The sequence below is a fragment of the Halichoerus grypus genome, chromosome 1 (assembly GCF_964656455.1).
Source record: "Halichoerus grypus chromosome 1, mHalGry1.hap1.1, whole genome shotgun sequence".
NCBI lineage: Eukaryota > Metazoa > Chordata > Mammalia > Carnivora > Phocidae > Halichoerus > Halichoerus grypus.
This window is the reverse complement of record NC_135712.1, coordinates 114,606,291-114,620,546: the sequence shown is the minus strand read 5'-3', so window position 1 is coordinate 114,620,546 and position 14,256 is coordinate 114,606,291.

The window sequence follows — 14,256 nt, the reverse complement described above, 5'->3', positions numbered from 1 at the left end:
AGGTTAAAGTGGTTTTAACCAGTTATTATCTATACTACTTTTGAATTTGATTTTTAGTTTCTTTTTGCATTGTGTATGTATTCTGGCATTTGGGGCCTTGGTCCTGGAGGGACTGCCCCTCCCAGAGCTTAGTTAATTCTCAGAGATAACAAAGTACTACCCAGTGAATATGCCTTTAATATACAAATCAGTCAATGCAGAGCCCACCCCCTTGACCATCCCCTTTATCACATTCTTCCACACCAAGCTAATATTCCCCCTGCCTAATTACCCTAGGGCCAGGTACTAGGTAACTAGGGACCAGCCCCACAGTCCCCACTGAAATTAAGCAAAGTATCCAATCCTAAACTTGTTCAGCATACCAACCCTGCCTCAGCCATTCCTTCCTGCAAAACTCCAATAAAGGTTCAGGCCATACTCTCCCACTCCTCTTCCTCCTCCCAACCATTCCTGGTCCTTCCCCATGTGAACCTGTGCAGCATGGCATTCCTTTGGTCTCTATGGATCTATGAGCATAAACTTCTTCCTCCATGAGAATCATTTTCATGTCTGCTGTTGTATCATACCTGACTGGAATAAACCCCAAGTACATTTTAGAAAACTTAACCTTAAAAATTTGAAATGAAAAAACAGTAAAATTAAAGTACTCAATAATGATGGACATTGGTCTGAAAAATATATTTTCCTAGCTTATAATTGAAAAACTCTCAAACACATTTATAAAATATCTATCTGTTCAGTTTTTTAGGACCTCTAGAAAAGAAATTGCACCAACATCTTTCAATATGTTTGAAGTCTATTGACCTCTCTTTCAGACAGTGTGCTTTTATAGTTAACCTAAATCCCTCAATCTTCTACTTGTTCTTTTTTTTTTAATTTTATTATGTTATGTTAATCACCATGCATTACATTACATTACACGTTCCATGATTCATTGTTTGAATATAACACCCAGTGCTCCAGGCTAAGCCATCCCCCCACCCCACCCCCAGTTTAATCGTCTCCTTCAGGCCAGAAGGAGTCTGTTTTCACTGTAAGTTCTCTGACGGTAAGAAAAAAAAAAAAAATCAGTTCTTCCCCTCCCCCATTTCTTTTGCTCTCCTGAGGGGCTAGTTTGAGGCTTGTGTTTTAGGGAGACTGAGTTCCTAGATGTTGATAAAAAAATCCAGCTACCCTTTCAAACAAATCATCCGAGAGACCTTTACTTTAATCACATAATGGTCAGCATTCCACCTGGAAACCCGTGACAGGGAAACAGCTGTTCTGTGTTCCTAAGACCTGAACACATCAGAGTCATGTCAACAGGATTCTCACTCATGTCTTTACTTGTAATAAAGCTACAACACAATTCACATTAAAGATGAAGAGAAAGAAAGACTTACACAGATCAGGACAGATTTTTCTGCCCTAGCAAAATAATATTTGATCTATAAGATGTGCTTTGAGCACCCATTTGATTATGTGGTATTCCATTTGTACATTTTGAGAATTTTTTTAATATTCATTTTAAATAAAGGGAACATTTAAACTTACTTTTAGTTATTTTTTAAATTAAAATGTTATTTAGATATATTTAGGAAATACTGTAGTAATTTTTCTAAGCTGAAATCTTCCTGAGAATGCATGTAAAATTACTTTGGTAATTCTAAAACCAAGCCATGGGTCCCGTCCTCATAGAGAATCCAGTCCAGTAAGTAATATGGTAAGGGCTGTGCAGCATGCTGTAACAGCACACAGTAGTGGCCCTGAACCCAATGAGGGGGGTGGAGGGGAGGCCAAAGAAGACTACTAAGAAATGACGTTAAATCTGAGGTCCGAAGGTTTTTGTTTTTTTTTTTTTAAGATTTTATTTATTTATTTGAGAGAGAGAATGAGAGAGAGAGAGAGCATGAGGCGGGGAGGGTCAGAGGGAGAAGCAGACTCCCTGCTGAGCAGGGAGCCCGATGCGGGACTCGATCCCAGGACTCCAGGATCATGACCTGAGCCGAAGGCAGTCGCTTAACCAACTGAGCCACCCAGGCGCCCTGACGTCCGAAGGTTAAATAGCTGTTGGTATGGGGATGAGAAAGTAGAGAGTGATATAAAATTATAAGGCATGGGGAAAGGCCCAGAAGCAAGAGGGAATGTATGGTAGATAATTGTATTAATAATCGCAATTTTTCAAGCCTCTCTGTAACCACACCCTCTGACAGTGCCCTACCATACTGAGCCTGAACTTGGACATGTGACTTGCTTTGGCCAATGGGATACCAACAAACTCGATGAAAGCAAAAAAAAAAAAAAGCAAGTGTGTATTTTTGCTTCCTCTCTTGAATCTCTGTGATCACCCAGCTATCCTGCTGGAGGATGAAACATGTGGAGAAAGTCAAGGACATCCTAAATGAGCCAGCAGCATGGAAACTGCTAGACTTGTCAGTGAATCCCAACCCAAACCAGAACTATTCAGCCCAGTCAGCTGATATTCAGCACTGCCCAACCTCCTGGTTGGCAGAACTAATATGGGAGAACTAATAAATGGATGTTTTCTTTAACCACTAAGTTTTGGATAGTTTGTTATACGAATTATTAAGGCAAAAAAAATTATTAAGCAATAGGTAAATGATAGAAAAGATGACAGAAACTGACAGGCAAAAAAATATATAAAAGCATGTCATTATCTCAATGTGTTTTCTTAAATTTCTGCAGAGACTGAATCTTCTTTCAGATGGTAATTACAATTATGACACCTCTTTGGTGATGTGTTTCCTTGTGTCCTTTTATTTTGTTTTTGTTTTGTTTATTTGTTTACATGTATTTGCCCTTCCCCCATTTATTGAAACTTAAGTAGTTCTCTTGAAAATCTTGCTAAAGCAGACTGAGTATATATAGCTCCTACCTTGGCTCCACACTCTAGAGCTATCTTCCTCTGGCTTTTCTACCACGTATGTAACCTTTGGGGCCACATTTTATAGCTTAGTACCTTCCCTTATTCCTCAAGTTTGATTCTCTTCTATGCTCCCTTGATTTTATCTTCCAGTAAGAAATCTATACCTTCCAGTAAGGAACACACTCCCTACCTATTCCCTTGGCTCCACAAAGCCCATTTGGCCAAGCCACCTTTCAGACTCCACTCACCCTGCGAGGCCCCATCCCTTGCCAGGTGAGGACACTGGGCAGTATAACTCCCGGGATTCTGTATACATAAGTTATTGATTTTTATTTTTGGCAAATAGTTTCCTCAATCATTTTTAATAATATCTTAATTTGGTTTGTATTTACATTGTTGGGGGGAAAATCATATTTTAATCAATCTCCTCTGAGTTGTTTTTCAAGTTTTAAAGCTTAGAAGGCCCTCTGTTAATAGATTGTACTATTCACTAGTCACAGAAAAGTAAATTCTTAATTTTAAAATAACTTTTGGCCCAGTAATACTGCTGCTAGTAATTTGGTGTTTGCATGCATTGGCTAAAGTAATCTGGAAAAAATCTAAATGTTCATTTTTAAATCAGTACTTAAATAGATTAGGTTGTATGTAATATAAGTATCATTATTCACTGTTATGGAAATATCACTATCATATCAGAATTACAGAGAGCATGCATACTATGATTATATGCATGTAAAAATTACAAATTATATGTAACTATTGTTCATGTAATGTATAATTACATTTTATACATATGCTGTTACATGCATATTTTTTTTCGAGAACTTCAGAAAAAGAATAGCAGCAACAGTTACCTTTGGAGAAAGAAACTTGTGAGGGATAAAAATGGGAAAGGGAGGGTTGTTTTTATCATTTTATACTGTCTTGTGAAGACTGAATTACTTGTTAAATACTTGTGATATTTTATTTTTGTATTAGATTTTTAGAAGTCTTTCTATTATGCAAATATTTTATATTTATTTGTTTGTTTTTCAGGTTATTTATATAGCTTGATTTCTAAAGTTTCAGTCTAAAATCTTATATTCACATTTACCAAGTAGAAAATAAAAAAAAAAATTTTTCCTCAGAAAAAATATCGAAACATTGTCAGAGGCATAGAGGTCCATCTATGATATATTTAAGAATGTCTTCCCAAAAAAGAAGAGACAAATGGCAAAGAGTTAGAAATACTGTCAAAAGTAAATGGAGGGAGGTACAGGATTCTGGGAAGGTAAAAGAATAGGAAGCACTAGGAATCTGTCTCCCCCTGGACAACAACTGCACTGGCAAAATCTGTCTGATGTAACTATTTTGGAAATCTGGAGTTTACTGAAGGCTAGCAACTTCCAGGGAAAGGCTTGGGTAGCAAATTTTAGTGAATTTTAGTCAATTTAATCTCAGCACAGGAGCAGGTTCCCAGCCCCTTTTTCTCCAGCCTTGTGGTAGATAGCCACACAGTTATTCCCGGAGCAGCTTGCACACAACTTGAGGGAGCCAAAGTGGACAAAAAGCACCCAGTCCTCCAAATAACAGGATGTGGTCTCTGACTGATGGTCCTGATGACAAAGGTGCAACAAGATGGACAGTCATTGTTGCACACACACTCTTCACCCTCCAGTTGAAGTGACTTCTGGAAATTTTAAGGGCTGGCATCTTTTTTCCCCCCTTTGTTTTTCTTTTTCCCCTTTTGAAAATGGGACATTAAAAACTAGGACATTCAAGAGCAACTGCAAATATGGAGAAAATTAGAAAGTGATTGTGCATGCCCAGGGAAAGGCTCAGGCTCAGAAAAGATTTGAGAAACCTTAAGTTTATGCCTCAGTTGACCCTTGGCACAGAGGCAACCTACATATTTACAAAAATAATATCCCAAAATCTCATCATCAGAAAAATGAAAATCAAAACCACAATGAGTTATCACTTCACACCAGTCAGATGAGCTAATATTAAAAAGACAAGAAATAACAAGCATTGATGAGGATGTGGAGAAGAAAACACAAACGCACCATTGGTGGGTATGTAAATTAGTGCAAACACTATGGAAAAGAGTATGGAGTTCCTCAAAAAATTAAAAACAGAAATACCATATGATCCAGTGATTCCACTATTGGATATTTACCCAAAGAAAATAAAAACACTAAATTGAAAAGATATATGCACCCTTATGTTTATTGCAGCATTACTTACAATAGCCAAATATGGAAGCAACTCAAGTTTCCTTTGATACATAAATGGATAAAGAAGATGTGTCATACGTATATATACAATAGAATATTACTCAGCCATAAAAAAGAATGAGATCTTGCCATTTTTCACCCACAACATGGGTGGATTTAGAGAGTATTATGCTAAGTTAAATAAGTCAGACAGTGAAAAACAAATACCATGTGATTCCACTTATATGTAAAATCTTAAAAAAAAAATAATGAACAAGAAACTAGATAGACTCTTAAATATAGAGAACTGGTGGTTGCTAGAGGTGAGGTGGGTAGGGGAATGGACAAAATAGATAAAGGGGATTAAGGGATATAAATTTCCAATTATAAAATACAGAGATGAAAAATACATCATAGAGATTTTAGTCAATAATAGGGTAATGATGTATGGTGACTACACTTATCGTGGTGAGCACTGAGTAATGTATACAATTGTTGAATCAAGAAGTTATACACCTGAAACTAATATAACATATGTTAATTATATATCAGGAAGGAAGGAAGGAAGGAAGGAAGGAAGGAAGGAAGGAAAGAAGGAAATCACCAAGGACCAGAAGTAAAAACTGTTAAAATTAAACAAAACAAAACAAAAATCTTGGGAAGGGGGAGAATCTGATTATGAGAACCACCACATTATTAGATTCAAATGTCTAGTTTTCAACAAAAAATCACAAGGCATGCAAAGAAATAAGAAAGTTGGCCCTTTCGAAGGAAAATCCATCAACCAATCAACAAAAACTTCTTGAAAAAGATCTGATGGTAGATCCACTAAATAAAGACTTTTCAAAAACTACTTTAAAGATGTTCAAAGAACTAAAAGATGTGGAGAAAGGGGAAAAAAATCATGTGGGAAAAAATGGGAAATCAAAAAGAGATAGAAAATTTAAAAAGAAACCAAAACTAATTCTAGAGCTGAAAAGTACATTAACTGAAATGAAAAATTCACCAGAGGGATTCAGAGGCAGGTTGCACAAGCAGAAGGAAGAATCAGTAAACTTGAAGATAGGACAATGGAAATTTAGCAAGTCAGAAGAATAGAAAGAAAAAAGTTTAAAAACCAACATATGTACTGTGGGAGTCCTGGAAGGAGGAAAGAGAGAGAGAGAGCAAGAACAAGAGCAAGAGTGAGAACAAGTGAAGGAGGGGGATGAGAGAATATTTGAAAAATAATGGCTGAAACTTGCCAAATTTGATGAAAGGCATAAATATAAACATCTAGGAAGATCAAGGAATTCCAAGTAAGATGAACTCAGAGACCCACAACAAGATACATTTAATCAATCTTTCAAAAACAAAGGATCTTGAAGCAGGGAGAGAAGCAACTTATCACATACAAGGAATCCTCAAGGAATCCAGTAAGAGCATCATCAGATTTCTCATCAGAAACTTTGGAGGCTAGTAGACATGCAACAAATATGTTCAAAGTACTAAAAGAAAAACTCTCAACCAAGAATCCTATATCTGGCAAAACTGTCCTTCCTAAGTGTGAGAGAAATTATCAGATAAACAAAATCTGAGGGATTTATTACCACTAAGCCTTCCCTGTCGGTAATTCCCAAGGGAGTCCTGCAGGTTGAAATGAAAGGACACTAGACAGTAACTTGTAACTATATGAAGAAATAAAGATCTCAAGAAAAGTGAATTCATGGGCAATTACAAAAGCTAGTATTACTGTAACAACAGTTCGTAACTGTTATTTTTTATTTCTACATAACATGAGACACTAATGCAATTAGAAGAATTAATAGTATATGTTCAGGGGCATACTATATATAAAGATGTAATTTTGTGACATCAACAACTGAAAGGCAGGGGGCAAAGCTGTAAGGCAGCAGAATTTCTGTATGTTTTTGAACTTAATCTGTTATAAATTCAATTAAGAGAGTTATAATTTTAGATTGTTAAATGTAATCCCCCTAGTAGTCACAAAGAAAATATCTATAGGATATACACAAAAGGAAATGAGAAAGAAATTTAAATGTTTCACTAAAATAAACACAAAGCAGGACAGTAATGCAGACTATAAGAGACAAAAAAAGCTGTAAGGCATATATAAAACAAATAGCAAAATGACAGAAGTCCCTGCTTATCAGTAATTACTATAAATGTAAATGAATTAAACTCTTCAATGAAAAAAGGAAGACTGGCAGAATTGATAAGAAGAATGATCCAAATATATGCTACCTATAAGGGATTCACTTTAGGTGCAAATAGATTGAAAGTGAAAAGATAAAAATAGACATTTCAGGCAAATAGTAATCAAAAGAAAGCAGGTGTGGCTATACTAATATCAGATAAAATATTCTTTAAATAAAATATGAGACAAAGAAGGATATTATATATTAATAAAAGATGCAATACAGAAAAAATATAACAATTATAAACATTTACACACCTAATAACAGACCATCAAAATACATGAAGCAAAAACTGACAGAACTGAAGGGAAAATAGACAATTCTACAACAACAGTTGGAAATTTCAAATGTGCCACTCTCAATAATGGATAGAACAATGAGACTGAAGGTAAGTAAGGAAATAAAGGACTGAAACAACACAATAAACCAACTATATCTAACAAATCTACACAGAACATTCTACCCAATAACATCATACACATTCTTCTTAAATGCACATGGGAGACGTTTTGCAGGATAAACCATATGTTAGCCAACAAATTAAGTCTCAATATATTTTAAAAGACAGATATCATACAAAGTATCTTCTCTGACCTACAAATAGATCAAGTTGGGAAAACTAGAAAATTCACATATTTGTGTAAATTAAATAACATACTCAAACAACCAATGGATCAATGAAGAAATCACAAAGGAAATTAGAACATACCAACAAATGAAAACAAAAACACAACTTATGGAATTCAGCAAAAGCAGTACTAAGGAGGAAATTTATAGCTATTTATTTATTGCTTATGTTAAAAAACAAGAAAGATCTCACATCAACAACCTAACTTCACAACTTAAGGAATTAGAAAAAGAAGAGAAACTAAACCCAAAGCTATCAGAAGGAAAGAAATAATAAAGATTAGAGCATGAATAAATGAAATACAAAATAGAAAAATAACAGAGAAAATCAATAAAACCAAAAGTTATCTTTTGAAAAGATCAACAAAATAGACAAAACTTTAGCTGGGTTAACTAAGAAAAAATAAAGAAGATTCAAATTACTAAAACAGAAATGAAAGTGAGGACATTACTATTGATTCTACAGAATTGAAAATAATTATAACATAGTACTATGAACAATAGTATGTCAACAAATTGGATAACCTAGATGAAATAGACAAATTTCTAGAAACACAAAACTAACAAGATTAAAACATGCAGAAATGGGAAATCTGAATAGACGAATAATGAATAAAATACTTAGGAATTAACCAAGGAGATAAAAATCTTACACAATGAAAACTACAAAATACTGTTGAAAGAAATTAACAAAGACATAAATAAATGGAAATACATCCCATGTCCATGGATTAGAAGACATAATATTGCTAACATTCAGTACTACACAAAGTGATGTACAGATTCAATGCAATCTCTATCAAAATCCCAATGACAATTTTTAAAGAAATAGAAATCCAAAATTCATGTGGAATATCGAGAAACCCTGAATAGCCCAAACACTCTTAAAATGTAAGAACATCCCAGAGGACTCACTCTTCCTGATTTCAAAGTAACAGTAAACTTTACTTACTACAAAGCTACCATAATCAAGACTGTATAGTATTGGAATAAAACCAGATATATAGAACAATGGAACAGAAAAGAGAGTGCAGAAAAAACCTTCCCATATATGGTCAAGTGATTTTTAACAAGGGTGTCGAGACCATTTAATGGGGAAAGGACAGTCTTTTCAACACATGATGGTAGGAAAACTGGATATCCATATGCAAAAGAATGAACTTGAACACTTACCTAACACCATATACAAAAATTAACTCAAAATGTATCAAAGACCTAAATGTAAGACCCAAAACCCTAAAATTTTTAAAAGAAAATATATTACAAAAAAACTTATGGCATTGGATTTGCCAACATTTTTTTGTATATGGCACCAATGACAAAAGAAATAACAAAAATAAGAATTAACAAAAGAAAAGATACACATATCAGATTTCACGAAAATTTTTTTTTTTTAAAGATTTTATTTATTTATTTGAGAGAGAGAATGAGATAGAGAGAGAGAGCATGAGAGGGGGGAGGGTCAGAGAGAGAAGCAGACTCCCTGCCGAGCAGGGAGCCCGATGTGGGACTCGATCCCGGGACTCCAGGATCATGACCTGAGCCAAAGGCAGTCGCTTAACCAACTGAGCCACCCAGGCACCCAGATTTCATGAAAATTTTATTTTACTTCATTTTATTTTAGATTTCATTTATTTATTTGAGAGAGAGAGCACGAGCAATGGGAGAGGCAGAGGGAGAGCAAGAAGCAGACTCCCCACTGAGCACAGAGCCTGATGTGGGGCTCAACAGTAGGACCCTGGGATCATGACCTGAGCTAAAGGCAGATGCTTAATCAACTGAACCACCCAAGAGCCCCAGATTTCATGAAAATTTTAAAACTTCGTGCCGCAAAAGGCACTACCAACACAGTAAAAAGGCAATCCATAGAATAGGATAAAATACTTGCATATCATGTATCTGCTAAGAGATTAATATCCAGAATATATAGAGAATTCCTGAAATTAAAAAAAAAAAAAAACCCAAGTTAAAAATGAGCAAAACCTTGTATAGACATTCTCCAAAGAAGATATACAAATAGCCAATAAGTACATGAAAAGATGCTCATCATTAATCATAAGGGAAATGCACATCAAAAGTACAATGAGACACCATCTCACACCCATGAGGATAGCTACCATCAAAAAATCAAAAGCTAACAAGAACTAGTGAAGATGTGGAGTAACTGGATCTCTTGTTCTCTGTTGATGGGAATGTAAAATGGTTCAGCTGAGTGGAAAACAATAGGGCAATTCCTCAAAAAATTAAGAATAGAATTTCCATATGATCTAGCAATTCCACTTCTGGATATATACCCAAAAACTCTGAAAGTGGGGTCTCAAAGAGATATTTATACATCCACATTCATAGCACCATTATTCATAATAACTAAAATGTGGAAGCAACCAAATATCCATCGACAGCTGAATAAACAAAATGTGTATATATATATATATATATAATGGAATATTGTTCAGACTTAAAAAGGAAGGGCATTCTGACATACCCTACAACATGGATGACCCTTCGGGGCATTACACTAGGTGAAACAAATCAGCGACAAAAAGACAAATACTATGTAATTCTGCTTATATGAGGTAATGAAAGCAGTTAAAATCATAGAGAGAGAAAGTAGAATGGTGGCTGTCAGGGGCTGAGAGGAATAGTGAATGGGGAGTTATTGTTTAACGGGTACAGATTTTCAGTTTTACAAGATGTAAAAGTTCTGCAGATGGGTGGTAGTTATGGTTGTATAACATTATGAATGCGTTTAATACCACGGAACTGTACACTTAAAAATGGTTAAGATGGTAAATTTTATATTTTGTGTACTTTACTACAATTTTTAAAAACTAAAAAAAATACAAAATGATAAGGTTTAGGTTATGTGAGTACAAAACTCTGCAATTGTACACCTAAGATTTGTATGTCACTGTTACATTGTTAAACAAATTTTACCTCAGAAGAAGAAACTACATCAAAGACTGAACTCTAATTAATGATATGCATGCTGAATTATTCAGAGAGAAGCATACTAATAACTGCAGTTACTGTGAAATGAATTTAAAAAGTAAGGTGTATGGATGAATGGATAGTGGGATGCATTAATGCACAGATATGTGAGAAAGCAAGTGCACTGTAGAGTACAAAGTCAACAGTAAAATCTAGGCTTTGGGGGTATGGGTGTTTACTGGAAAATTCTTTCAACTTTGTTATACGTTTAGAATTTTTATTAAAAATTTAGGGAAAAAAGGAATTTAAAATAACAAATGGAGTCATTCAAACATATTCGCAGTTTGGGGCCATTTAGTTTAGGAGTAAATAATCCTTCACACTTTAATAGTTCCTGAAGCTCTGTTTATAACAGAATATACTCATCAATTTCATAATCATGAGCCATTTTATAATGATGTGTGTAAAGTGCTCTCTATTTAAGAAGTCATAAAAGAGCACAATATATTTCTGGAATACTGTTATCCATAATAAAAATTAAAGTGTTGGTCCTCTAAATAGAAAGTTCTAGTTATTAAGAAAATTCAATTTTGGTGAAATAGTTTCTTCCCTGTGATGCTGACTAAATTAACTGTATTTCTAAATAAGAAACCTTTCGTGCATTACTCAAACCATACCCATAGAAAGCTTAGTTTATTTCCACGCTTTTCAGAACCTCTGTTTCCTTAATTCATTTACATTTCTAATAAATTCGACAGCCAACTTATTTGTTTCTAATCTTTTCCAAGGGTGCAAAAAATTTTAATGTAATCTATTTCTTTTTATTTTTTGAGAGAGTGTATGTAGTTAAAGGGGGAGGAAGAGAGAGAGAACCTTAACCAGGCTCCATGCCTAGCACAGAGCCCCATGTGGGGCTGGATCTCACAACCTTGAGATCATGACCTGAGCTGAAACCAAGAGTCGAATGCATAACTGGCAGAGCTATCCAGGTACCCTAATATAATCTATTTCAATATCATCAGGAATTAATTCAAGTTTAGATTAAATCAGTTATGAAAAATAAGTACTCTAGGTCTAATTTGGTATCTTCAGAAATAAGGACAGTCTTAAAAGTAGTATCTCAGTGTATCTAATGAGTTCTAATAGTGAAGCTAATGAAAATCTAACATGTTTAGTTGGTTCTCCTATTTGTTGGCCTTTTAAAAATTAAATGCATATTTGTGTGTGAGTCTGCTCTGTGTAGACAGCTACACGTGTTCTTTTTAACCTTGTGAGAAAAGAGCAGTGGAAGATGGGCGAAAGCAATCGGGAAATAAGATAGAATTAATAAATGTGGGTAGAGGTGATGCTCATTTCATAGACCGAATAGTGTGTTTACAGATAAAATGCTTTCAGGTGATTTGCAAAACTAAAGATTTTCCTACTCTCATTTCTCATTGCTCTGTAGTAAAATATCCTACTAAAAATGCCTGCAGCACTTTTTAAATGCAATTTTCCTTTCCATTAGAAACAAAAGCACATGCATGACTTTCCTTTTACTTGAATTTCTTCACATGATGTAAAAACAAGTAGACCTATTGCTTATTAGCTGTGTGAGCTTTAGCAAGGCATTTAATATATCCAGGACTCAGTTTGCTCATCTGTAAAATAGAGATAATCAGATAATTAAGAGATATTAATGGGAAAGTGTATATACAAATGCTTGCAAGCTTCTGAATATACAAATGTGAATTCATGTTACTATCACTGGCTTTTCACACAGCTAAAGGGCGTATTCTTGATTGACTTATAAAAAGAATCAATCCATATGTAAACACAGGTACTCACACATCTAAGCCAAGAACTGCAAAAAGAAATAAGTGCAGTATAAAACAAGGCTCCTGATAACAAATACCCTGTATTCATCAATCTCTGTAATAAGGTACCAAAGTCAAATGCCTTTGGATCTAGAAAGAGCACAACGGTATAAATGCCCAGATGTATAATGATAGTGTATGGAGGAAGTTCAAGGGAAGGGAGGAGAGAGTGTATTCCTTTTAAAGATGTTCAAATTCAATTTTAAATTGGTTGTGCTGGCAAACACAGTTCTGGCTCTGTCAGAGTGTAGCTCACATAGGGTTAAAAACATAAAATGAAAACATATGAAATGATTAGAAAACAATTAAAGGCCCAATTCAGTAGATGACTAAAATTCAAGACCCAAGAATAAGTTGGAACATTCAGTAGTCAGATGGCAGAGAGGAGTAGCCAGTAACCCTGAAGACTGAATAATATCCAGATGGGATGGGAGGAACAGGGAGCAACTTCTGAGAACTCATGCACAGAGCAGGGAATGAATGAGTTCTCCTTAAGGGCCATCGTTGCTTATAAGGCTGAAAGATTATTGAGAATAAGCAAGAGATAAAGTTGGAAGATAGAACACAAAAGTAAAGAAGATTGAAATGAAACTTGAACAGTATGCGATAGGGTATAGGGTGACACTGCATATCTGGGGAGAGATATGCAAATGCATTTTTCTTGCTAAAACCTTTCAGTAAGAAAACTGTTAAAATAAAAATGTAACTGATTAAGAAGTACTGAGGGCTGGGCGCCTGGGTGGCTCAGTCGTTAAGCGTCTGCCTTCAGCTCAGGTCATGATCCCAGGGTCCTGGGATCGAGTCCCACATCGGGCTCCCTGCTCTGCGGGAAGCCTGCTTCTCCCTCTTCCACTCCCCCGGCTTGTGTTCCTGCTCTCGCTATGTCCCTCTCTGTCAAATAAATAAATAAAATCTTAAAAAAAAAAAAAAAAAAGAAGTACTGAGGGCTGAAAACCAAAAAGGGGACAAATATTTCAACATGGGAATTTATTTCAAACGAATAACTTATGAGTAACTGATTAATCAATTTTCTGATTTTGATTAACTTATGAAAGGTGTTGAAATGACTAAAGAAATCAGGGTGGGGGTTAACTGTTTACCATACCCTTTGGGTTTACCCCAGTCTATCATGACCTGTACCTTTTCATCTTCGAGCTATTTTACAACTCTGTAAATTGTAGAAAACTGATAGTAATGTAAATAATTCTTGTTCAGAGAAATGCAAATGAATTTTATCTAGAGAGAAACTGATTCCCCTTAGAAGAAGTCACTTTTACATCTATTAAAAAAAAATAATTTCAGCATTCTTGACTGTCTAAATAGATGTATGTGCTCTCTGCATTCTCCTTTGAATCAGTTTTTAATACTTTACTAGTTCCCTCATGTATCAGTTTCCTAGGGCAGCTACGACAAAGTACCAGAAGATTGGTGGCTTAAAATTTATCTTCTAACATTTTCTGGAGCCTGGACGTTTGCAATTAAGCTGTCAGCAGGGAGGCTCCTGGGCGCTCAGTCAGTTAAGCGTCTGACTCTTGATTTCTGCTCAGGTCATGACCTCAGGGTTGTAAGATCTAGTTTGTCTA